This window comes from Callospermophilus lateralis, chromosome 2, assembly GCF_048772815.1.
Source record: "Callospermophilus lateralis isolate mCalLat2 chromosome 2, mCalLat2.hap1, whole genome shotgun sequence".
In the NCBI taxonomy this organism is placed as follows: Eukaryota; Metazoa; Chordata; class Mammalia; order Rodentia; family Sciuridae; genus Callospermophilus; species Callospermophilus lateralis.
The window spans coordinates 166744517-166771262 of NC_135306.1; the positions used below are offsets into that span (position 1 = coordinate 166744517).

At 39.0% G+C, this 26746-nt stretch overlaps 1 protein-coding gene and 1 non-coding gene across 2 annotated transcripts in view; one reads left to right on the plus strand and one right to left on the minus strand.

The window, feature by feature from the left end:
* Window positions 1-26746, minus strand: part of Sergef (secretion regulating guanine nucleotide exchange factor) — a 226498-nt gene that overhangs the window by 126090 nt on the left and 73662 nt on the right.
* On the plus strand, window positions 20344-20450 carry LOC143393145 (U6 spliceosomal RNA). The gene has a single exon (XR_013090466.1). It is a non-coding gene; the product is annotated as a U6 spliceosomal RNA (small nuclear RNA).

Sequence of the window (26746 nt, forward strand, 5' to 3'; positions counted from 1 at the left end):
CTCAGGTGGGTAGAAAAGACTTTACAGAGCAGACAGAACATAAGCTGAACCTCAAAAACAAAGCAATGTTTGGATAAAAATCAGGGGAGAGGGAAAAACAGTACTTCAAGATTATGGCAGCATTCATTCATTCATTTGATAAACACTTATCAAATGCCTACTGTGCAAGACACAGTGTACTTGAGGCAAATAAGAGAGGAACAACAAGAGAACACTTCCAGAGACCTTAATATGTGACCTACAGTACTGTTTTAAACATTTTACTTGGATTAACACACTTAATCCTTCCAACAATCCTACACAGTAATGAACTGTTATGGGATAGAGGGAAGTTAAGTAACTTGCTCCCTGAGGGAGCAAAGATTCAAGCCTAGGCTGTCAGGCAATGGGAAGATATGTTTTGTTTTTAACAACAACAACAAAAAAAATGTATATAACTGACATATATATAGTTAATGTATATAATTCGGTAAGTTTTGACATACATACATCCTGCAAAACCCTCACCACAATCAAGATAATGGACATATCACTGAAACGTTTCCTTATGAAGACCTGGATAGTTTTAATAATACTCACTGGTAGAAATAAAGAATTCAAACACAGTACTAGTTTGAGGTTTAAAAAATGAGAAGTTTAGTTTTAGATGTAGGTTAGAGCTTATTTTCAGCAAGGAGGCAGAAACGGGGAACCACAGAAGGGCCTGGCAAATGGAGGAGGAAATACTGATTTCAGAATCATCAGATAAAGATGAAAGAAAGATTCCATCTGAGGAAAAAACACAGGGAGAAGAGCAGGGGCCGAGAATTAAAACTGGGAGACAGAGAATAGAAGACAATGACAGACACAGAGATTTGAGAGGATAGTGAGACATATACCATGTTATGAAAACCGAGGAAGAAGAAAACTTCTGGAAAGTCACATGCCACATACAATGCATGTCAGAACTAGAGAAAAAACTCAAATAATCTAGTCCATGGGGAGGAGGACAGTAATGCTGGGGATTGAACCCAGGGCCTCTTGCATTCTAGGCAAGTGCTCTACTACTGACTATATCCCCAGCCCTCCAATTTTTATCTAAAAAGAAGATGTCAATAAAATCTGTACTCTAGTTAAATAGGTACTATGCCAATGTCAATTTCCTGGTTTTAATACCATAATATAAATATATAAGACTCCCATTGGGGGAAGCTAAGTAAAGGATTCATAAGATGCTTTTTATCTACTTTCCTGTGGATCTTATAATTATTTCTAGATTAAAGGATTTTTAAAGGGATTAACTGAACACCTAATATCTGTCAGGCATTGTACTGGACACTTAAAATAAATGCTCATTTTAATCTTCAAATTGAACCTAGAGCCTCATGCATGCCAGACAAGTATTCTTCCACTGAGCTATACCCCAGTTCCTACATTTTCATTTATAACTGACAAAAGTGAAATGCATAATAAAGAACTTGCTCAAAGTCACCCCCTGGATAATGAAAACATTAACTACTTCTACTGCAATGTGTATATACTCCATCTAAAGCAGCTCTGAGAAGTGACCTCTTGGCTCCTGCTTGAATAAATCCCAGCCTTCCTGTTTTATATCTACATGATATAGAATAAGCTACCTTACTCTATCCTAGTCTGTTTTCTCATCAATAAAATGGAACAATAACTCCTATGTTAATAATTGACAGGATTTCTGTGAGAAAAAGGGTATGAAAGCTCCTTGAAAACTACTAAGCCTGTGCATCTCCCAGGGACTGACATTCCGAAACAACTGGCTGTGAACAGGTCAGCCCTGGCTAAAGAGACAGAGGGAAGGAACAAATATCTGCACTAGTAACTCTTGCTTGCCTGCTCTTTTAGGCATATATGACCCTGGGGATGCACTGACTACTAGCATCATCTGGCCAAGGGCAGGCAGTCCTCTTTGTACAAGTGTGTATCAGCAACTTTAGACCCAATCACTACTTTCCCTCCTTAGTTCCATTTTTTTCAACCCCAAACACATATGGTGCCATGCCTATGCAGATGCACCATGGCCCTAGAAACTTCAGTTGTTTGTAACTGAGTATTCTGCTATGAAGCTACTAGAAAAATATCACCCCTCTCCACATCCATGGCCCCCACCCTAGCTCAAATCTGCCTTGTTAGATGCAGGCTGCCCTCAATAGACCCAGAGCTTAAGAAGTTAGCAGCTCTAGATCCTAGTAGAGATACCCTCACTCGTGGTAATAAATTAGCTAAAGAAGCAGCAAAGTCATATACACTGCCATATTAAGACAACAGAAACTTGTCTCAAAGGCAGGTTGGAATGGAACTGAGTTCCTTCTGTAGCAATGTGTCTCTGGATAAAATGATCTATCATTTCAAGAAGACCTATTGATTCATCAGACATGCATAGGGAAAAGCTGGCTAGGGAGACTAGTACAGTGTAACTTGCCTGGCTCAATCAAATGGCTCTGATTGCTGCAATGCCAGTGATTCCACCAAAAGAGAAGAGAGCAGTGGCTGGAGGACAAACAGGTCTCAAAGCTTGGTTGTTCAAGCTGTACCTCAGCACTTCTCTCCAACATTAGTGATACGGCCTTAAGCAAAGCCCACATTTTAGAGGTCACAGAAACTACCTCTTAACTGGTTTCTCTATCTGCTTCAAACCACCCTCTCCAAGTGTGAAGGAAAAGGAAAGGCTCTGATCACATCATTTCTGTTTAGAAACCATTCACAATTCTCACTGCATAACCAAATACAAAGCATTTGAAGCCATTCTCAAATTGACCCCAGTCAACCTTTACAATATTGCTTCAATTATTCCCCTTTGTGTTCTTTAGGCTCTGGCCAAAATGAACTATTCATTAATCTTTGAATGCCGCCTGGGACTCTGCCTCTGGACTTGTTCATGCTGTGCATTCCATCTGGAATGCTTCCTTCTTATCCAAATCCTACCTGGTTTTCAAGGCAGCTCAAATGCTACCTCCTCCTTGAAGTTTCCATGATTATTCTAGTTCACATTATTTTACCTATATATTATTGTTATGTGGGGAGCACTTTACAGTATTGATGCCTAAACATCACATTCAGAGATTCTGATTTAATCAACTTGGCATAGGACCTAGGCAACTGACATTTTTTTAAAAAGTTCCAAGGCATTTCTAAGGTGCAATTAGAGTTCAAAACCATTATCCCGGTTGGAAGAGATCTCTCCCCTCCCTGAGCTTCTAAAACACCTGATCTAAATATCTTTTACAACACATAATTTTCAGCTTCTTTTATAGATATTTTATTTTTTAAATATTTTACTAAATATTTTTTTTAATATTTATTCCTAAGTTTTAGGTGGACACAATATCTTTATTTATTTTTATGTGGTGCTGAGGATTGAACGCAGTGCCTCATGTATGCTAGGCGAGCACTCTACCACTGAGCCACAACTCCAGCCCCAATATTTTACTAAATATTTATTTTAAGTCAGGTACTATTTTGGGCACTAGAATATAAGAGTCATCAAAACAAAGCCCCATCTCCCATGGAGCTCACATCAAGATGGTGAGATAGATACTGAACAAATTATAGATGGTCAGGTAATAAGTACTATTAAAAAGAAGATAAGGATACGGAGAATAAAAAGAGAGGTCTTTTAGAGAGGGTGGTTAGAAAGAGCTTCATTTATTGTGATCTTACCGCCCATTTGGATAGCATATCCCTAATTCATCTTTGTATCTCTCATAGCTTTTTAAATAGTGCTTGGCAAATAACTGGTGCTCAATAAACAGATGATTGTTGCATGAATGAAAGAAAGAGTGAGTGGATCAATAGGCCTTATGCATAGCTGTAACCCCCACCATGTACAGGGGCATGTGCTCAATAGATATTGGCTGAGTGGTTGAACCTGACTGCATTTGGGTACAAGTTTTTATGATGGTACATTTCCTGGGACTAAGTCATCATAACAACAGGCTAATCCAGAGATCACTGAACCCAACCTCTTCATTTTAGAGATAAAATCAATGTCCACAGAGATGATGACTTAAGCAGCTCAAGAGCACAGAATAAATCAAAGGGAGGGGTGACCTGAGTCCAAAGCTCTTCTGACTCCTGGACCAGTACTTATCCCAACAAACCGAAACACCAGAAAACTATTTTGAGGGCTGTTCACTCAACTGGCCCACAAAATAACTAAGATTAGCATCAGCAGAACTGAAGAAAATCTCAATTTTCTGGTTTCAGACCAATCTTTCCTAATGGCTCAAATATGGTACGTTTAACAGACAACTTCACCTTCAATACACCTCACCACCCAACTCTACCACTACACCCACAAAAACAGGCAGACAGGACCTCCCAGAACAGGTAAGGGGTTGGTGAATTTCCAGCTACAAATACAATTCTGCACTTTTCCCCTTTTCCATCCTTAGCCACAATTTCAATGAAATATGAAACGACCACCTGAGGCATAATGGGAAAGTCTATGCAAAGAAGCCAGTAGCTGAAAAGACAGAGAGGAGCTGAAGGCCCTAGCCAGGAGAGCAGCAGGTGGCAGAATTGTTGATATAAAGATGCTGTGTGCTCCAAGCAAGTGATTGGCCAGAATGGCCTTGGTATGGGCAAACAAGCTGTGGCCTGAAGGGAGACAAGTTAAGCATCTTCATTTCTCCTACAATCCTGTGGAATCAGAATCCATCTGGATGCAATGAAGACCAATTTCCTAGAATAATCTTCCAAACAATTTTAAAGCTTAAGAGAGCCCAGAGTTACAGTCAGCATGGACTCCTTCAGCTTCTTAGTAAATAAGACTGCTTCGTCAACTGGTCTTTCTACACTTTTACAAGTCAGGGATGGACACAATAAGGACCCTAAGGCATTTGGAAATTCTGAAGCATTTTCTGAATCATCAAAGAAAAATTTAGCTGAATCCAACTTTTAGTGTCAAATATTTTATGTTATATTGATATGTTATTGATTCAAAATTGATACTGTGTTAGATATAAATGAAAAAGAAGCAAAGCAGCTGATCATCTATAGCAAAGATTTCTAGCTTGACCTGATCATATGAATCAGAGACACAGGACCCCACGAAAATGAGAATCAAGGTAGAGAGTTAGAAATTTGTATTTTAGCAGGCATACCACCTGATCCTTAAGAATTTGTCATCATGGGGAAAACCAAACTAGAAAACCATAGTATCTACTTCACAGGATTATTAGAATTTAATGGAACTAATGGGGAAAGGATACAAATTTTCAGTTAGGGGGAATAAACTTCAGTGATCTATCACACAGAATGGTGACTATAATAAACAATGATACACTGTATACTTCAAAACTTCAAACAGATTTTAAATGTTTTCACCATGAAAAGTAAGTATATGGTGTGACAAAATTATTAATCAGTCTGATGTAATCATGCTACATTGTAAACAAGTATCCAAATATCACCTTGTATTCCATAAACATATACAATTGTCTGTCAATTAAAAATAATTTCAGAATTTTTAAAGAATGGAACTCTACAAAGTTCTTTTTGACACAGAGCTTGGCATATAAGTGCTCAGTAAGTGTTTTTTTGGTTGTTATTTACTTATTAAGATATTCCAAAGTCTAGCCAGATGTGTGATCCCTGAATCTGCAGATCAGTGTGATTCACCTAGGAAATTATTAGGAATGCAAACTCACATGCCTCACACCGGACTTACTAAGTGAGTACACCACTAAAGATGAGATCCAGAAATCCATTTTAACAAGCTCTCCAGGTGATTTGGAAGCAGGCTATAGTTTGAGAACAAGTACCCTAACATCTTCCTTCTCAAAGTATGATCCCTGGATCAACAGCATAGGAATCTCAGAAATACAGAATCTCAGGCTCCATCCCAGACCGACTAAATCAGATTCTGCATTTTAATAACATCCATCAAGTGATTCATATACACCATTATCAGTTGAGTTGCAGTGTCCACAGGAACTTCTCAGATGCAAAGGAAGTAAATTTACTATTGTTTTGATTGTTGGTAATGGGCATTTAGAAATACTAGGCTCTTTCCTTTACACAGGTTACCTTGTTCATCCTTATTAAGCCTAATGGTAGGTACTTTAATTTCAATTTTACAGATTTAAAAGCCAAGGTTCAAGTCAGTAAAACACCTTGCTGAAAGTCACAAAGCTTGTGTATAGTCTTTGATAGCCTGTGGGTTAAGCAGACACTACCTGCCTGCTGGTACAAACAGAGACTTCAAAATAGAGGCAGCTTCCAACCTATGGAATGAGCAGGTCCCCAAAATTGTGTACTTCTAAGTCAGATGCTTGGACCTAGTGATGGCTCGTAACTACTCATAGAGACTACCTCATGGCTTCTATCAGAAAAAGCATTCTGAGTCTGAGTTACATCACCAGAAGGTAGCAGCTTCCTGCAGGGTCAATATATTTGGGCTCCAGGAACAATAATTATTAGTACTTCATTCATATCTGATTAACAAAGAGCACCACCAAAGCAAGTCGCTTCCCAGATGTTATGGCACCTTCCAAACATTATGGCATAGGAAACACTCATTCATTCCCTCACTAAAAGAAATACTGAGTGCCTCCACTGGAAAAGTAGCTGTGCCAGGTGCTATGGGTGATAAGAGATGAAAATGATCTATGTCTAAAGGAATTTGTGTTCCAGCATGGGAAAACACACACATGAATACATATATGCATGCCTACATAAAATGCAAGTGGTAAATGACGAGAGAGAAATGCTATAGAAGTCTGGAGAAGGGAGAGATTTAAGACCTGGGGATCAGGGAGACTTCCCACTTCCCACAGAGATGCCATCTAAAGTTGAATCTAGAAGGATAAGCAGAACATGGATTAGGCAAAACCAGTACTCCTGGCAAAGGAAGAATGTGAGCAAAGACATGGAGTTATGCAAGAGAAGCCCATGTCATAGAACTTCAAGTTATCCATTTGCCTGAAGTAAAAGGTTCACTTAACGTGGATATGTGAGATGAAAGTTAGGTCTGTCCCTAAGCAGAGCTAGCTACTGGGTTGAGAGAGCAGAACTTTATCTTAGACATATATAGAGAGCTGCTCCATATTACTCATCATATTACATAATAAATCATTGAACCCAAAATCTTTTCTGAAACAAGCTAGGGTAAAAACAAACATTTCTAAATTGGTACTATAATTATTTCCAAGTATGTTTCCTCCATTAGACTGAATTCAGATGACTTTGCATGCTAGTAGATGTTCAAAAGATGCTGAATGTATGAACAAAAGAAAAGAATAAATGAGTACGCTAATGAGCAGCTGAGGGGTTATGAGCAGGGAGAGATGGCTTGATATTGCATCAGGCCTGGAAAGGAAGGGGGTTATCAGAGGGACGGTGAGGGAGAGATTGGAGACAACAAATCTAATAGTATGAAGGCTACTGTGACTAAACAGGTGGGAAGCTACCAAGTACGTTAAGGACACTGGGAACAAGGAAAAGGGTCAGAAAGAAAGATAGGATTAAAGGACACACAGTGATTGGCAATGGGGGTAAAGAAAAGGGAGACATCAAGGTCTCACTGTAGTCTGGAACCTGGGTGACTGGGAGGGTGCTGGAAAAATGGGGAGTCTAATGAAACAGCAAGATACTTTAGAGATACCATTTCATTAAATCCTCACAACTCTGGGGATAGTAATTCCATCATCTCTCTGGTAATGACTTCTTTTATTCTCACCCAGAATCATTCTGCTTGAGTCTTGAAAGCTTCCTTTCTGTTTCTGGAATGTGCCAGATCTGCTCTCACTTCAGGACTCTTCCCCAGTTACCTGCATGGTAAAGTCCCTCATCAAATCTATGTCTTTGTCACCACCTCAATGAAGCCTATTAGAACTGCAACCCATACTTCCCTAAGTCACTCTCCAGAATTACCAGCATCTCTTAACTTGCTCTCTTTTTTATTCTTTGTATTGTTCTTATTACCTTCAAATATCCTGTATTATGTTTTTTTTATTATACCCAGGTTTCAATGTCTATTTTCCCTCACTAAAATGTAAATTCCATAAGGATGAGGATTTCCCAAAAGACTTGAACAGTGACTGGTATATAATGGGTAGTTGGTAAATAACGATTCAAAGAATTATCTCCACTTTTTAGATGAGAAAACTGAGGTACAGAAAGGGAATGGACTTTCCTTAAAAAACAGAGCTGTCAGTTATTGGTAGAAGCCTGAATTCAAATACAGATCTGTCCATCTCAAACTTCCACTCTACTAGGCTGTCTCACTTTAGACAGGCCAAGTTTGAGGGACCAATGTGGCCTATCTGGGAGGCAATGATATAAGATTAGAGGCAAACATAACCTTCCTCACAAGGCCGTAAACTTAGCCTGGCTAGAGGTTACTTCCTATGTATAGGTCCTGAAATGCCCACAACCTGAGAAACAAATGCACTAACCAGAGATTCACCAAGAGAATGAATGGTTTCATTTTGAAATGCAAGTTTGAAGAATCAGGCCAGCTTCTCCAGCGAAGCAGCTCCTAATGTTTCCAGCTGCCTAGACTGTCAAATTACAAACTCATCTTCAGGGAAATGTATTTAACAAAGGGACATGTTCTATTTCCCTTTTTACCACCCATCCAGTGAATTTACACTCAGTTTAATTGTTATTCCAATATCCTCACTAATCTATACATCACAAGGCTCACACTTACAGTGCAATACATTAATACACTGGAGCTGCTCAAAATAAATGTGTTTGGCAAAGTGTAATTATTTCCAGCAAAAGAGTTGGTTCTGCATTTTGACAGTCATCTGATACATTATTGTACTCAATGCTAAACTGAGAATTTGCAAAATTAAAAGAAAGCATTTTTTTAAATTTCAAAACTACTCATTATTAAATTATAAAGCAGATCATTTATGATGAGTTAGTTCAAAAAAACAGAAGGATAACATGAAGGACTGCAGGAAGCTTGAATTCTTTGCCTCCAACATCCACAATCCAAGGCTATTATGAAGATTAAATGAGACAGCACATGGAAAATACCTAGCCCAATACCCAGGACATAATAATAAATGTTGATTTTCTTCTTTATTAGTGTTCTTTTCCAAGCAGCAGAATTTTTAAGCACCTTGGTTTGTGAACAACAAATAACACACTTAACAGGTGTGTTTATGTATTCCATGATTCCACCATCCCCTCTCAATCCCTGAGAGGGCAAGAACACAGATAACTCACACAGGGGAATGAATGCCAAAAAAGAGGTAGACACAAAGGACTATGAAGGAGAAAAAAACCTTTATTGCAAGGAGAGCAAGACCTGAACTACACAAGAGAAGGAAAGCAGAAGTCAGCTTGGGGGAAAGGTAGAGAAAGACAGAGACGGATAGAGAGACCCACATATGCAAAGACCTGGAAGCTAGAAAGAGCATACAACTTGCGAAAATTGCACTTGGAATCAGACTGAAGCATAAGATATAGATGGTAATGGTACCAGCAGTGGCCCCTCTTTTTTGTGTTCAAGAGACTAAATGCACTGGCTTCTCAGCACAACAGGAAATGACTGAGTGTGTCCCTACAGTCCACTTGCCCTAGTCCAAATTCTCAGTAAGGTGATCTCCAGTCTTAGCCACCAAGCCTCGTGGACTTGTTCTCAAAGATGAGATAGTGAGCTCTCTCAAGAGGACTCAATGAAATCCAAGCTACCCAGTGGACGCATCTAACCATGCTGAATCAGCTGCACTTCAGGAAGAAGAGTGTCCTTGGGAGGCAGGGAGTATCACTTACACACAGAACCACTCCTGTCCACGAAGGACAAACTGGAAAACGTTTAACACTAGACTTCAATTATTAAAGGAGCCCAAATGAACAGTGGAAGTAAGATAGATCACACACTCGGAGAGGGTTCTGACAGGTTGGCCTAAACCATCTTGGTTTATTCATCAAGGCACCAATGGGCAGGGAAAGATGGAGGGATCTTTTAGAGATTTCAGAGTCAGATTACCTGGGTCTTTTGGGAACCCTTGGAAGAGACAGCTATGCTCAGAGCAGGGAAAAGAAAGTAAAAAGAACTTAACTCTTTGTGGAAAATATTGCTTTTTTATAAGGATAACACAGATCAGACTGGCAAAGATCTTAATAATCATTTGCTCCCTGGTTGGCATTTTCACACTGGTCAGCTTTTGGATTCCTGTGTGGTACTCAGAAGTTCACTCAGTTGTTTCCCCTGGAAGTCTCAGTCCCTTAGGAACAAGCTGCTGAGATGAAGCTCTGGAATCATACCTGGCATCAAACATTGTTCTCCTGTTTACAAGCTATATGACTTTCAGTCTCAGTTTCCCCATCAATAAATGTAAAGTCCTGGGGTGGTGAAAATTAAATGACATACCATGAACCTGGCATGATGCACTCAAGGGAAGCTCATTTCATTTTGCTCCGTTTATTCCTTATTTTGTGTCCCTGAAAATCTCCTAATTGGACACCGAGTTCATCTTTTTTGATTATAAATCAAAACTATTATCCTTAGCAGTATCTGCTGGGCTCCACACTCACTTCTACCTGGGAGCTTTCCTAACGAGGAAAGAAGTCAGGTAATGGTCCCAAAACCAGCTCTTTCACATCTCTCCTTACTCAGACCTCTAACAGTTTCCACCCTGCCTGATTATACATCCACTTGCACCCCTTTTCTGGCTGACCCCCCTATGAGGGGCTACCAGATCCTGAGGCCCTGGAGAGCAAGGGTCACACCTCAGTGCTTTTGGCACTGCAAGCAATAAAGGATCCAGCACACAGCAGAGGTGGCCAGAGCTGGTGGGGTGAGAGGGACACAGTGCCAGAGAGCCTGATCCTGGGATATGTTCTTAGAAGTTCTGTCTTGAGGCCAAGAAAAAATTTCCTAGGATGGAAACACTCCAGGAAGCCTAGGCAATGACAAATGAGCTGAACACAGGCAATCTCCAGAGACTCCTGGTACTCCAGAACCCTGTACACATTCATGCACACTACTCACATGCTGAGAGTCCCTTATGCAAACGGGGCCTGTACAGATTCCAGACCCACTGGGGAGGAAGATGCAACGGATGGACCTATAAGTGTTTAGAAAGTAAAGCAAAAGATGACTGAGTTTTTGAGGCCTAATCACAGGGAAAAACAATTAACACAGTGCTGAATACTGGGAATGCCAAGATGGGTATGTGTATGCTCCAAGACAACCCCCGGGATAAGTCAGCCCCGCGTCTGCTCCCATACCCCCAGAATGCCCTCATCACTGCACTTGGCATCCTAGACTGACATTCTGACTTCTCCCACCTACTAGACCACAAGTTCCATAAGGGAACTTTATATGAGACTACAGTATCTATCACAGTGCCTGGAAAAAAATACCAGGTCTAGCAAACACTATTTCTGCCAAGTCACTTAAATTCTCTAAGCCTCAATTCCCTACTCTGTAGAGGGGAGATAGTAATGATCTCTACATCCAAGGAGGAGGAAATGAGTGAACGTACAAAAAGCTCATTGAGTTCAAGGCCTGAATAACAGTCATTACTCAACAATGATTAGCTAGAGAATCAATTTTCCTAATAAATTTGGGATAAGAAAAATGGATAAACATTCAAATAAATAAATGATTACAGAATTGTGTAATAAATGATATAGTAGGAATACATCTGAATTACACAAGAGCAGAAAGGGAAAAAAAGCACCAAATTTTTCCTTGAAACATAAAGAAAAGTTCACAAAGGGGATAACATCTGAACTCAGATCTAAAGAACTAAAACCAGGCCAAAGAAAAGGCATATGCAAGAACACAGAGGCTGGCAGGGTGCCTGTGTGTTCAGGAGCTGCAGGTGTGGCTAGAGGACTGTGCAAATGAGTGGCAGGCGGGGGTATCAGGAAGAGCCTAAAAGTCCTGCACATTCTGCTATGAAGAATAATTTCTCGAGGGAGACAATGAGAGCCACTGCAGGGTTGTTGGTTTGTTTTATATATATTTTTAGTTGCTGATGGAACTTTATTTTATTTATTTGTATGTGATGCTGAGAAATAAACCCAGTGCTTCACGTATGCTAGGAAAGCACTCTACCACTGAGCTACAACCCCAGCCCCACTGTAAGGTTTTGAGCAAGGAAATTAATGGCACAGGCACTCTAGTAGCTATGTGCAGGGTAGAAAATGGAGGAAAAACTGGGGCTAAATATAGGGCAGTGAGGGAGACCAGTTTTGGTTGAGGAGAGAGGAAAGAGGATAAGGGTGGAGAATGAGGGAAACAAGGCCAACAGCTCAAGGAGCTAAGCAGAAACTGAGTCTCAAAACTTGCAACTGGCCCTTGGCACTACCCAAAGCACAGGTCTCTGAATATATAAATCATTTGCTACTTTACAATTTGTGTAACAACAGAGGAACATAAGATGGAAAATTCCAGCTGCAACTTTGACCACAGTGAACAGGCCCAGAGGTCACAGTCACCACCAATGACTGGACAAAACCAGCTATAACAGGCCTGGGATCAAAGCCAATAATTTTCCACTTACATGCAAACTCAGAGCCCAAGTTTCAGCAAAAAAACCTCTCAGGTGTACTTTTTATTTCAAAGCCATTTACTGGAACCCATGGCAGAAATGCCTTGTATTTAATTTCTTCTTAAAGAAAAACAATAGCTTCTTTGCCCTACGTGACTGTGCACCAAGAAAGATATAGTAATTCACCAACTCTCTAAAGTCCCATGAGTCTGTCAGTCGTCTGTCTGTCATAGACACACTTATGGCCAAAGAAATACACTACTGTTCAGTGAGAAGAGTTTCATTTAATGGCCTTCTGTAGGGCAAAGGGAAGGAAAGAAGGGATGCAGGAAAGGCAAGAGAGTGGGTGGGTTAGGCCATAGGTGACCATTCCTGCTAAACACAAAATGGTTGCCTTTGCGGCTTCCCTCCTTGGTTTCAATCTAATTAGAAAAAAAGAGCTAATGAGGAAGCAGCAATGGTGCTTGGTTCAGCTACTCTAGACCCCAGTGTTTTTCCCTTATTAAAAATAAAGAGACTCAGGGGCTCAATTTAGTAAAAATGCACACAGAGAGGCACATTTCCTTTTCAAAAAAAAGTTTTGTATTAAAAAACAGTATCTGTTTAATAAGTACCAAAATTCAGATGTACAAACAGCAAGATCTCTGAAAACACCTGTCCACATTTTCTGAAGAGTCTTCAGAGACAGAACATTAAAAGGAGACCCAAAAAACCTAAGTTCTAGTGTCATCTCCACCATTCACCAGCCATGTGGTCTTGGGCAGAATAGGCAAATTTTGAGCCTCAGCTGCCTTCACTATCAAATGGGTATAATGTTCTTCCTATCTTACAAAGTCTGGGGGAGAAAACATATTTGGAAATTTTGTGAACTATAAAGCACTTTTCTGACACCTACTCAGTCAACAAATACTGCTGGCCTACTAAGTGTCAGACATTGTTCCCCTTTGGCTGTTAATATCATTGACAAGATTGCACCTATTCCAGCTCAGCCATTAGATGCCCACTGCAATGCAGGCTGCCCTGCAGTCTCAAGCTAAGCTCCTACTCACTAGTTTTTTGTTTTCTTTTCTTTTCTTCTCAATAGGGGTATTAAATCACTTGCCTCCACCAGGAGATATCTAATGAAATCTCAGCACTAAAAAGCCCTTGGCATATTGGTAAAAATGATGATAGGGACAGGGTCTCTTGCCACCTCTGCTGTCTGAAAGGGACTGATACTGTGAAGTTTCCAGAATCTTATTCTTCCTAACCACAGAACAAAAGGTTCTAACAAGCAGGGTCAAAGATAGGACAGGTAAGCAGGTGAACAGCTGGTAAACCTTTATGGCCTTGTCCTTCCACTTTTAGAGTACCTAACTATACACCCTAGCAGGTGACCTTGATTTGCAGGCTCAGCCCAGCCCAGCTCTGTCCTTGGTCAGGAAAGTTCTAAAATATCTGAAGCTGGCAGCTCAGAAGCTCAGTGTGCTGCATATCCTGCCCTGACCTTGTTCCTTATTTTTCATCACTGGGCATCTGTCTTGTTCCAAAAACCATGCCCTGCCTCAGCCAGAGGTTTATCAAGTATGACCTTGAACATATTTCCTCTATCTCCTCACCTAACAAACCATTCCAAGACCAGAGTCCTGCTTTGCTATTACTCCAAAAGAGTATCTTGACACAAAATCTACCTGCAAACTTCCTGAGACCAGGGTTACAGGAATTCATTTCCACATCCTCCTTTGAACAGCTCAGCATCTGAAAAGCAAATATTTCCAGAATGCAGTTTTCCCACTTGCCTGGGTCACCATGGACTGTCCACTGCCATGCCCCATCCCCACCTCACAGCATCTGCAAGACAGACACACTGCTGCTGCATGTTGCCATGTTCCCACAACTCCAGGCACCTGACTGGGTCTATGGGCCAAATCTACTACCCCATTTCCAGTGTGTCCCTGTTGCCACTTAGCACATCATAAGCACCAAAGTACTATACACAGTCTGAAGTCTGATGGCTGGCTCATTGGCCCAGACCCACCCTTCACTCCTGCAATCTGTTAGTTCAACCTAAATACTGAGTTGGCCATCTGGTACCTTTTGGCACCACCCACTCTGCATGGTCCAGAGTAGAAGACACTCAAATACTGTTCAACAAGCACTACTGCACATTACACTTGGTGTCAGAAAGGATCCACATAAGACACTGAGGTTAACACAGCAAATATCTCACATAACCAAGAAGAAGGGCTCCAGGGATAGCATATCAGATTTGGATTCTATGAGCTCCTCTAAACCTGATAATACAAGTAGGAAAGTTTATTTCTACTTCTCTGCTCTTGCAGATCATCAGAACACAAAAGAAAAATGATGACCTATGATTTGGTACTGGTTTCTCCTACTAATTTGCTATGTGACCTTAGGCAAGTCAATCTTCTTCTCTGCATCTTATATCCTTCTTTGTAATAGCACAACCTTACATTTGGTGGTCCATTTATAAAATCTCTTCTATGCCTGACATGTAGCAATTTCCCCTCTACTCAAAGGGTGTTTTTTAGATCACAGCATCAGCATCCCCTAGGAGCTTTCTATAAATGCAATGCAGACTCAGACCTACAGAATCAAAATTTACACTTTAATATCTAATGTAATTCTGCATGCTGAAGTTTGAGTAACACTATTCTACAGCTTCTCAGAAAGACCCAGGCCAACCTGGAACATGATATCTTCTGCAAGAAGCTGGAAGAAGAATGAATTTGTCCCAGAACTCTACTGAATCTGATTAAAGCAGCTGGCCAGTGGTAAGGTCTGGGGAGAAATGCTGCAAGATCTTTCCAAACTCAGATGCAACTGGTAGAGTGTCTCTCAAGGACTGAGAGTCTCTCAATTTGAAATCTTTAGATAAAATGACTTTAAAAATACTAATTATGCAAGGAAGTCTAACCATGAACCAAGCATTAGTGAATCCAGAGCTCCTTCTGTCCTGGCATACTGCCAACAGGCACTGAACAGAGCTCTAAAATCAGCAAAGAGGTCACCTTTGAAACCACAACATTTCTCCCCATAGCACTGGTCTCCTGACAGGCCCTCCCGAACCAGAATTTCATTCTCAGTTAGAATTCCACAAACAAGACTGCACTTAAAAGAATACTGCCTGGACCTGTTCCTGGACCACCAGGAAGAGGTAGAGAAGGCCAAAAGCTCTGGGGTGATAAACCCACAAAGAGCCAGTCCCGTGGAGCAGAAAAGGAAGTAGGGAAGAAGTGGCACAAACAAAACTGATGAAGGAGACCCTACTTCCAAATCCAAGAGAAGATCAGTTTCTGGCTTACTAATCACCCAGCTAAGAAAGTCTCACTCAGCCAATGAGATATTGAGGCAAGCCAAGAAAGCATCCTAAGCAGTGGGTTGTAGTCCTGGCTCTAGCTAATGTGGTATGCAACCTGGGTGGGTGCCCTCCCTCATCCCCTCATCTAGACAGCAGGGGAAGATATCACTTGCTTCTATTACTACTAATCCTGAAATGAAACTCTATTTCATGGTGTAGAATTATTCATCTTTATTCACATGGCCACATCACCCACTGTTGGGTTATACACCAATCAGTAACTAGAAGTTTACAGTAAGATAAGAAGGTCTCTAAAAGAATATGGTAATGAGGCAAATGGAGAAGCAGAGATAGCCACTCCCCTTATCTTCAGTCCCTGGGAGAGGATCTTCAGAGAGTGACCTTCATTGTAAAGTAAAGGAATGTACTCAGAGAACATCTAAAGAAAGTTACTAACACATAGGTTCTGCTTACCTATTTCAGGTTCTGCAATGTTTTGTGCTACTCTTCCCAGAATTTTCAAGTTAAAAATTTATTCTTTAGAAATAGGATACTGTTTATATTTTTTGTTATTAAACACAATGTGAAAGTACCTAGTACATAGTCATTGTTTAACATTTGTTGAAGCTCGATCTATAGAATTCTATTTCTCTATGTCATGAAATAGGAATTTTGCAAATAGTGGGTACCACCCACTTTGGGGACTATAAAATCACTTAAGTAAGGCAAGCTGACTTTGGTGGAATAGCCTCTATTTTTCGCCCAGTTATATAACTCTGCATTGTCAAAGCGCACCAATAACTGGTGCTGTCAACTCTCATGCCCCCAAGAAAAAACTCCTTTGGGGTTCTTTCTACATTTATTTTCAATTGTCAGATCCCTAGAGGAAAAAATCAAATCACTGACGCTATTTCAAACTTCATGCTCAAGGCAGCCTCTAAGAGGATAATAGGGCAGCTCTGCTTTTGCTCTCTTTGAGGCAGGAAGACACCCCATGGCTGTGAAGGCAGGGAGGACATGTGTGTGGAGTTCAAAATATAGCACGGAAACCCAAAACAACAGAAAGACAAGAGAAGCCGGAGGATAAAGCTGTTTGGAATTATGAATCATTCCAAGATAACTTATGTTATTATGTAAGAAGTGAAATGAGCTTTCAGGCATTGCCATTGATTCATTGTTTCAGCCATTCATGCATTCATTCAGCAAACATTCACTGGGAACCCATTAAATGTCAGGCACTGTGCTAGGCAGGCGGGCAGCATAAGATAGATTTCTTTTTTTTTTTTTTTTATTGGTTGTTCAAAATATTACAAAGCTCTTGACATCTCGTATTACATATATTAGATTCAAGTGGATTTTGAACTCCCATTTTTACCCCAAATACAGATTGCAGAATCACATCGGTTACACCTCCACATTTTTACATAATGCCATATTAGTAACTGTTGTATTCTGCTACCTTTCCTATCCTCTGCTATCCCCCCTCCCCTCCCCTCCCCTCCCATCTTCTCTCTCTACCCCATCTACTGTAATTCATTTCCCTCCTTGTTTATTTTCCCCTTCCCCTCACAACTTCTTATATGTAATTTTGTATAACATTGAGGGTCTCCCTCCATTTCCATGCAATTTCCCTTTTCTCTCCCTTTCCCTCCCACCTCATGTCTCTGATTGATGTTGATCTTTTCTTCCTGCTCTTCCTCCCTGCTCTGTTCTTAGTTGCTCTCATTATATCAAAGAAGACATTTGGTATTTGTTTTTTAGGGATTGGCTAGCTTCACTAAGCATAATCTGCTCTAATGCCATCCATTTCCCTGCAAATTCCATGATTTTGTCATTTTTTAGTGCTGCGTAATACTCCATGGTGTATAAATGCCACATTTTTTTTTATCCAATCATCTATTGAAGGGCATCTGGGTTGGTTCCACAGTCTAGCAATTGTGAATTGTGCTGCTATGAACATCGATGTGGCAGTATCTCTGTAGTATGCTCTTTTAAGGTCTTCAGGGAATAGACCGAGAAGGGCAATGGCTGGGTCAAATGGTGGTTCCATTCCCAGCTTTCCCAGGAATCTCCATACTGCTTTCCAAATTAGCTGCACCAGTTTGCAGTCCCACCAACAATGTACCAGAGTACCCTTTTCCCCACATCCTCGCCAGCACTTGTTGTTGTTTGACTTCATAATGGCTGCCTAAGATAGATTTCAAGAAGCAGAACATCAACCTGCAAATTCTCACTGTGTTCCTGCTATACTGGCCTTCCTTTGGGTCTCTTTGTGCAAGGTTCTTTCATGCTGACTCTATTTAAATGTTTCTTCCACTAGTTCTTGCCTAACTTGCACCCCCACTTGACCCAGGACTAGATTAGGCTTACCTAATATGTATCCCCTCTGAAGTCCACCTCCTTTCCTCTCCCTCCCTTTCTCTTCCCCCCAGCCCACCCAATAGAGACTGAAACAGTGGTAGTGTCCTACCAGTGCCCATTTATTTTTAATTTTGAATCAAGGTCTCACTAAATTACCCAGGCTGGGCTCAAACTTGTGACCCTCCTGCCTCAGTCTCCCAAGTAACAGGATAACAGGTGTGCATCACAAGCTCTGGCCCATCACTTCTCCTTTTTAACATGGCACGCTCATCATTATTTTGTCTTCTCTAATAGATAGTAAGATCCATTTGGATAGGGACTGCCTCTCCAATGACTAGCATAATTAGAATATTTTAGGGTTCAATAAATATTCTGAAAAAGAATAAACTGGGGTATATGGGGCAAAGTATTGGCCCTGAGTAGTATAGTGAAGTAAGTGTGGATTTTAGAGTTTAACAAATTCAAATATGAACCTTACCTAGCTCCACCGTTCATTAGCTATACCATCTTAAGCAAGTCCCATGATCTCCCTGAACTTCAGTTTCCTCATATGTAAAACAGATAATACTTCCTAGAGGTGCAATGAAGATTAAATAGTATGATGAAGGTAAGGTGATGGGTACAGAGTATAAGCTCAACAAATGTGACCCACAAGCGCCCACCACATCTCCCAGCTCTTCCTTCCATAGTTAAGAAAGAGTTGATAACAGTAAGATAGGTCCCAAATCCTTCAGGAACATATCAAGACAGAATTCAGACATAAGTTAACAACACAGGAACTTGGACAGGATATGACAGGAACAACAGCCTAGATGAGATCTTATTAACCAGACAGGCTGTGACCTTGAGCTCTCTCAATCTGCCTGACCAAGGTACAGGGCCAGGATTGGCTCTGCAGATGGAATCAAACAGTTCTAATCATGGGTGATGATGGCAGATTATGCCCACTCTTTATGCCAGAAAATAGCCTTTGAAGAATATAGATAAAAGCTTACCAAAGTATCATCCCCAACTTTTTACATCCAAAGGTCACTCAGAGGAATTTAAAGGTCTACAAATAGGCTAAGACCAATGAGGGGAAAGGTAGCACAGTGCTATGGGAGCAGCACTAAACCCAGAACCGTGGAGCAGAGCTCAAATCCAAACATCCACCTACTAGACACGTGATTTGGGGCAGGTCCTTTCCTTATCTAGGTCTCATTTCATCACTTGTACACCGAGGGGATCCAATCAGGATGATGTCTAAAGGCTCTTGAAGTGCTACAGATTTGAGATTTTAGATGCTGTCATCATGGCAAAGAAAGAACTCCTGAATGACACACAACACTGAGCTGATGTTCTGCTGTGTTGCTCTCAATCACACAAAAGGTAAATGGTCATAAGGAAGAGTTAATACAGTATTTCCTAAGACTGTTTAGCTCCTGATTCAGCACTGCACCTGTTCCTTCTGCATTTGCAGTTTACTACATAATATCATCACCGGGACTCCCTGAAACAGCTACTATTTGTCACTTGCTTAGGTATCTGTCTTGTTTCCTTTCTTTTTTAAAAAAGATTAGCTAGAATATTATAAAGACTAATCAATAAAATTGCTATATAAAATTTGCCCAGAAAACCACTTTCTCCTTTCTTTGTATCCACTGTTGTAAGAGCAATGCCTTTAATGGACTAATCAGCACTAAAAATCAGATTATTACCAGAAGGGACATGGGGGGCAAAAATATTCTACTACTTCACAAACAAGTAAGGTCACACAGGGTAATGTAACTCATTCATAACCCAGAGCCTTTTTCTTATGGAAACCCTAAAAACGATACTCAATAGTCCAGGCATACAATACTAACTACCCCTACCTAAATACATACCAGTGTTCACTAGGTATCGTTTAATAAATTCTAGCCATTTCTTAAGGCTGGAAAAACAGAATAACAAAACACAATCCTTAAAACACTACCCTTAAACAAAGTCTGACCCTAAAAGTCAAGTAGTCCCAGCTATAAAATAAAAAGTGGCAGCCTGGAATCCAGTCCATATGCCAGAAAATGCCCTCTGCATCAGCCTAGACCAAAGAATGGACTACAAAACACCGTACAATATTCCACATTGCCGAAGGCCACATAACTCTGGGGCTGTGGTTCTTAAAGTGTAGTCTAGACCATCAGTACCAACACAACCTGAAAACTTGTTAAAATTCAAATTCAAGTGCTCACTTTAGCAGTACATATACTAAAATTGGAATGATACAGACAAGATTAGCATGGCTCCTGCACAAAGATGACATGCAAATTTGTGAAGTGTTCCATATTGTTAAAAAAAAATCAAATTCAAATTCACCCTGGACCCTAGTCAGAAACTAGGAGTAAGGCCCAGAAATCTGTATTTTAAACAAGGCCTCCAAATGATTCCAATGAATGCTTAAGTGTGAGAATCACTGCCTTAGAATGTCCAAACTGCTGAATGTTTTCAGTAAAATTAGTAGAAAACTAAGTTCTCTATTAAATCTCAGAAAAATAACAATACTGGGTAAAGAGTTGGGTTTAAAACGTATCTTAAATGTTGGTATTTTGGAAAAAACACGTTTACCAGAAATGGAAGGAAGAGAGGAATGCTGGTTCTGATGCAGCAAGGGATGTCTACACTTGTTCAGAAGCCTCTGAGGTGGAAGGCCCCAGGCCTTTCCCTGTGTGGCACTTCACTTCTAAATATAAGTCTTTTCTGTTCCTTCAGCTGAGCCCATCAGTTCAGAGAGTGTCCCTACACATTTACTAGCAGTGATCTCAGACAGCAACAATAATTAAGGTCACTTTTTAATTTTCTTTCTTTTAGAAAGATGAAAAGCAAAAAGAAAAGGAGCAGTAAATGTTCCTGAGGTCACTAAATTTAAAGATGAAGGAAGAACTGGGCACAGTGGCACACACCCGTAAAACCAGTGTCTTGGGAAGTTGAAGCAGGAGAATTGCAAGTTCAAAGCCTCAGAAACTTAGCAAGGCCTTAAGCAACTTAGAAGACCCTGTCTCAAAATAATAATTTTTAAAAGGGCTAGAGATGTGGCTCCGTGGTTAAGTGCCCCTGAGGTTCAATCCCTGGTGAATGAATGAATGAATGAATGAGTAAATAAATAAATAAATAAGTAAATAAATAAATAAATAAATAAGTGGATAAGTGAATAAATAAATAAATAATGAAAATAAATAAGGGAGAATCAACAGGAAGGTAAAGAAATAAATCTGTAGGCAGAGATGAGAAAGAGATTGCTTAAAGTAGGATTTACTGAGCTCTGAATTACAAAAGAAAACTGGAGGATCAGCCTTAGAAGAAAAGTAACAAAGAAATAGTGAGACCTTTTTTGGCCTCTACCACCAGGTGGCAAAATCAACCACACACAGCTAAATTGCTGCCAGAAGCCACTGTTTATGTGTCTTTTCTTGTTTTGCTATTGCTTTGAGGTAGGAGTGGAGATGCAAAGCAACTTCAAGTTAAGTGCTGACGGCAAAGACAACGCAATGAGCAATGGATTGTTTTAAACATATTAATTCAGTCAGTGACCATAATTATGGAATATCATTACATTTTTAAATATATGAACTACCATGTAATACAAGTAACCACAATGACAAAGGCTATCCTGAATTACACGTTAATCTTTTACTACAACTAAGTTTTAAAATAAATCATTTAATTTTGAAATATCTATTTTTCTTCAATGAAAGTCAATGTCAAGTTAGGTCTAATTTTATGGTTCAAATGCAGTTTTCCTCCAGCACACTACAAAATGTTAAATACCAAGGAAGACAATAATAAAAAAAAAAAGTCAGCTGTAATATAACAGTAAATTTCCTGTAGAAATGATTTTGAAGTTCTATAGGTCACAAAAAAGAGATACACATGGTTAATCATAAATCCATCTTTCATTTTTAATGGGGGCTTAAGCAACTTTCTGGGATGGAAGGTTGTAAATTTAATAATATTTCAATTCACTACTAGTTTCCATTGATTTTTCTTTCATTTTAATCTGTTTTGATAGATTAATGTTGTCTTGTGACTTCCAAATGGCAGATCGAGGAAGAAAAATGATATGCATTGAGTTGTACTTCTACTAGAAAAAGTACTAACCTGGGAATCAAGACCTGTGTCCAAGGCTTGGTCATTCACTACTGCTTATCATTCCTAAAAAAGTCACTACATCTCTCCGGGACTCAGGTTCCTCCTATTTAAAATGAAACAACAATATTTGCCATAATTCACTAATTGTTGTGATAAGCAGATAAGAAAACAAGGAATACTTACTACTAGATAGTACCTAAATTCAAAACAACCAAATAAACCCATTACTAAAGAAAAAATTCTAGTCAGCCCTCCGTATCTACAGGTTCTGCATACGGGATTCAACCAACCGTGGATCAAAATATTTAGGGAAAAAAATGCATCTGTACTGAACATATAAAGACTTTTTTCTTGTCATTATTCCCTAAACAATATAGTACGACAACTATTTACACTGTATTAAGTATTACAAGTAATGTAGAAATTATTTAAAGTATATAGGAACTGGGCTTAGTGGCACACATCTATAATCCCAATGACTCAGGAGGCTGAGGCGAAGATTGCAAACTTAAGACTAGTATCATTAATTTAGGGAGTCCCTGTCGCAAAATTAAAACTAAAAGGGGCAGGGAATGTGGCTCAGTGATTAAGTGCCCCTGGGATCAATCTCCATTACCAAAAGTAAAAATAAAGTATACAGGAGAATATGTGTAGATTATATGCAAATACTATACCATTTTATATAAGGGACTTGCATATGTAAATTTTGATATCCATGGAGGATTCTGGAACCAGTCCCCCATGGATACCAAGGGACAACTGTATTTTTAAAAGCTTTTTAAATTAGGCAAAGAAAATATGCTTCTTTAAGGATTACAAATATGAAAGTAGGCACTCAAGAAAATTAGAAACCAGACCTCAGTGTTGTTGGATCCTTAAATTTTGGATAATTGAAATAAGTTTCTTTGGATAAATTGAGTTTGAATAATTTCAAATGTTGCTACAGTTACCATAGCACCAGACAGGACCAGTCAGTTGGGGCAATCAATAATAACCATCAACAAGTGTCTCTGCATTTTCTAGCATAACAGCCTCAAGAAAGCTTCTACTCAAAGTGGTACCTCTATGCTTTTACTTCTCTGAAAAAGAAAGTGCCAAAATGCTTAATAAATTAACAGGACCAAGTGAGTTTTCAGAATAAACCGAGTAATAAAAAAAATACAAAGATTTTGGGTATTTTAAGTATTAATATCCTTAAACAAAAGGTATTGTCTGGGTACATTTATCACTGCTATTATCCAGGAAGAGATACCAGACAAATGAACCTATTGACAATTTAATCTGAATGTTTCTTTAGCTTCTATATTAATAAAAGGTAATATAATACATTGTAAATATGTATTCAATAAAATGAGAGCTTTCAATCTCTTGATTATTATTGGATACCCAAATTCAAACAAGCCAAACCATCCCTCAAACAATTCAGAGCATGGAGCTATGCAAATATTAACTTAGCTTGCCTCCCAGCTGGCAACCCAGACAGAGTTCAATCTGGTTACACATTCAGAAGAAAAGAACTCCCTATGTCATTTAATTCACTGTCCTATTGAACTCCTTTATCTAACAACTGTCCTCCACTTAAGATTCACTGCTTAGATATTAGTTCTAATTTAACTTTAACTTATATGTGATAGGATTAGTGTTGGGGTGATGACTGGGAGAATCTTTATGTGAAACTTCATAAAGATCCCTTCATTCCCTGGCAATTCCAAAACGAAAAGATCTTTACATGCCTATATGACATTTATGCCCTTAGGGGGAAAAAAAAAAAACTATAGACAAAAGTGTATTGAGGGACCTTATCCAGATGCATTCCTAATAAAAATACATTATCAAAAAGTTTATCCTAGACAGATGCAGTGGCTCACTCCTGTAATCCCAATGGTTCAGGAGGCTGATGCAAGAGGATTGCCAAGTTCAAAGCCAGCCTCAGCCACTTGGCAAGGCCCTAAGCAACTTAGCGATACGCTTTCTCAAAGAAAAAAACAAAACAGACTGGTAATGTGACTCAGTGGTTAAGCAACCCTGGGATCAATCCCCGATACCAAAAAAAAAGAAAAAGAAAAAAGAAAAAAATTTATCCCTTTTTTTTTTTTTTAAGAGAGAGAGAGAGAGAGAGAGAGAGAGAGAGAGAAAATTTTTTAATATTTATTTTTTTAGTTTTCGGCAGACACAACATCTCTGTTTGTATGTGGTGCTAAGGATCGAACCCAGGCCGCACGCATGCCAGGCGAGCATACTACCGCTTGAGCCACATCCCCAGCCCCAATCCCTTTTTTTTTTTTTAAGATTATCTGAAAAAAAAAAAAAAAAACTTCATCTACCATCTGCCACCTAACACACACATCTTTTTCATTAGTCAACATTTCCTTCAAATCCATATCTGAGAACAAACAGAATTTTACTCAAAGACATGATCTATACCTAATATTTATTTATTTTTATTCATTTTTAATAAGCTATTATTGTGGTGCTAGGGATCAAACCCTGGACCTTGTACATGTTATGCATGAGCTCTACCACTGAACTACACCCTGAAACCCCACACTTAATTCAGAAAAAGCTTTCTGAAACTAACTTAAGTCCTATAGATCCCTAATGTTCCTTGGATGTGCCTCAGAAGCTACCACAAAGAAAGGACTTTCCAGCAAGCAGTAGTGGGAGTTCATTCTCCTTCCCTCAACTTTTCTATCCTCACTATTGATTCAGTCAGAACAGTTACATTTTTATCTGTTTTGAATTTTGAGGTCCTGTGTAAAAAAAACTTTATTTGAAAGTTAGACAAAAAAAAATGGTTCTATGCTTCTAGGTATTTAAAAACTAAGAATGTACAGAATCATGGAATTTTAGAACTAGAAAGAAACTTAGAGCCAATATTTTTATTGTATGGATGTTGAGTAAGCTTAGACTTACTCAAGCTTTTATAGGTAATTAGGAACTACATTTAGACCTTAGGTCTTCACCCCTAACACAAAGTCCCTATTCCTAATTCAGGAACTATTTATTTATTTATTCATTCATTCATCCATTCATTTAATATATATCAAAATTTTTTTGATATATATTAAATCCATTCATTTAATATATATCAAAAAAAAGTGGTACCACTTTGAGCACTGAGGTTTTTAAAATCTTGCCATTATGGTGCTTACAGTTTAGTAGAAGAAGACAGACAATAAATATAATAAATGAGTAAACAGTATATAAGAAGGTAATGAAATAAAGGATGGTGGTACAGGCATGAGGGTGAGAACATTACAGATTATAATTGGTGAACTTCCACAAAAATCTCTGCTGTTAAGTCTTTATGTACCTTGTAGCAATATGTATGTGCTGTAACATTCATTAATTTAGGCCCACTAATTAAAAGAGGAAATAATCTATTGATAAATCTGACTAAAATTTCCATCTATTTTTTTAATGGCATACAAAGCAAATTAGTATACTATTAATACACAGGCTGTTAAAACTACTTGGCAAAAATATTAACTAGAACCTCCCAAAACACACATGAACATGATATTTGTCATTGCACTTGGCTCTAGGAGAAGCAAAGAAAGTGGCAAAAAAAGAAGTGAGGAGACCTGGCTGCCAGGCTTATTCTGCTAGATAATATCGGAGATGATTGAGTTCTCTGAGCCTCAGTTTCCTGTAAAATAAGGAGGCTAGAGAGTAGATATTTTTGAGGTCTGGTGCTACCGTTCAAACACTGAATCCTTTAATGTGTCAAAAGAATTATGTAATATTTTAGTAGCCGTATCTGTATTATTATTTGAATTTAAAGAAATCCAAATAATAATACATTACATTTATAGAGTTCTCAGTTCTCGATGTGCTTCACATGCACTATTTTCATCTGTCAAGTCATATGACAGCCTTTTTCTTTTCTTTCTTTTTTTTTTTTTTTTCCATGTTCTAATAAGGCTGGTCCCTCAGTCAATCCAAGGTCCAAGGTAATATGAAGTTTACTGTGCTCTATGGGCCATACTCTGAATCCAGTATGGCTCTGGCCAAAGAAACCAGAAAGCACCTTACAGAGAGATTTGCAGAGTTAGGGGTACCATTTAATAGGAATAATGAAATACACAAACACTTGCCACTATACCAGTGGTAAACACAGGGATTTGGGACTAGAATGCAAATTTTAAAGATTCTTGCCATACTAAATATATGTCAAAAGTCTTTTAAAAATCTGTGTACTTTCAATTAGGAATCATACTTCTAGAAATACTTCCTAAGGAAACAATAAAAAATCTGACCAAAGATTTAGGTATGAAGATGCTGGTCACAGCCTAATTCTTAGTAGTAAAAACTTATACACAACTTAAATTTCCTAAAGCAACCACATGAATTATGGCATATCCAAATACTATATTGTTTTTAAATAAATTATTATTAAATTATTATTTTAAAGAATATTTATATAACATGGACTAAATGTTACCAATATTACTATAGGTGGAAAATCTGGAAATGAAGTAAACACATTTTGTATAATACC